Raw genomic sequence first — 903 nt, 5'->3', positions numbered from 1 at the left:
TAACGAGTTTGAATCATAGCCCGCGGTTTCTAACGAGCTGAATCATAGCCCACGGTTTCTAACGAGTTGAATCATAGCCCAAGGTTTCTAACGAGCTGAATCATAGCCCAAGTTTCTAACAGCTGAATCATAGCCCAAGGTTTCTAACGAGCTGAATCATAGCCAAGTTTCTAAAAGCTGAATCATAGCCCACGGTTTCTAAGAGCTGAATCATAGCCCAAGGTTTCTAACGAGTGAATCATAGCCCACGGTTTCTAACGAGCTGAATCATAGCCCACGGTTTCTAACGAGCTGAATCTAGCCCACCGTTCTAAACGAGCTGAATCATAGTCCACGGTTCTAACAAGCTGAATCATAGTCCACGGTTTCTAACGAGCTGAATCATAGCCCACGGTTCTAATATGCCTTATTCAACGTGCAGTTGGCTAAGAGGTAATGATTTTCACTTCAGTTTGTGAAACACAGGGCCATGAACATGGGGGTGCTGTATCACCTACTGCTAGTGACTTTAGATTACTGCTGGCCATTCTAAACACCTACCCACCCAATTACACAAATTGTGTGATCATTGAACGTGGGTTTGCACAGATCACTTACTGTAAGCACACAGACATCCAAACTCACCGTTCAGTGAAGTACTGTGTCTTACAAAGAAAACCAGGGGGATAAAATCATATCAAAGTTGAAGAAAACAACTCTCTTTAAAGTATACAATTTCTCAGCATTACATGGTAGGGTTTTCTGGGTTGTAGGTGAGCTTATGAGTCGACGGAACTCCTCTCCCCCTCCTCCTCCCCCTCCTCCCCTCCACCTCCTCCTCCTCCTCTCCTCCCTCCTCCCCTCCCCTCCTCCCCCTCCCTCCTCCTCCTCCTCCTCCTCCCTCCTCCCCCCTCCTCCCCTCCT

This window comes from Salvelinus sp. IW2-2015, unplaced genomic scaffold (genome assembly GCF_002910315.2).
Source record: "Salvelinus sp. IW2-2015 unplaced genomic scaffold, ASM291031v2 Un_scaffold463, whole genome shotgun sequence".
In the NCBI taxonomy this organism is placed as follows: Eukaryota; Metazoa; Chordata; class Actinopteri; order Salmoniformes; family Salmonidae; genus Salvelinus; species Salvelinus sp. IW2-2015.
This window is presented reverse-complemented; position numbering follows the sequence as displayed.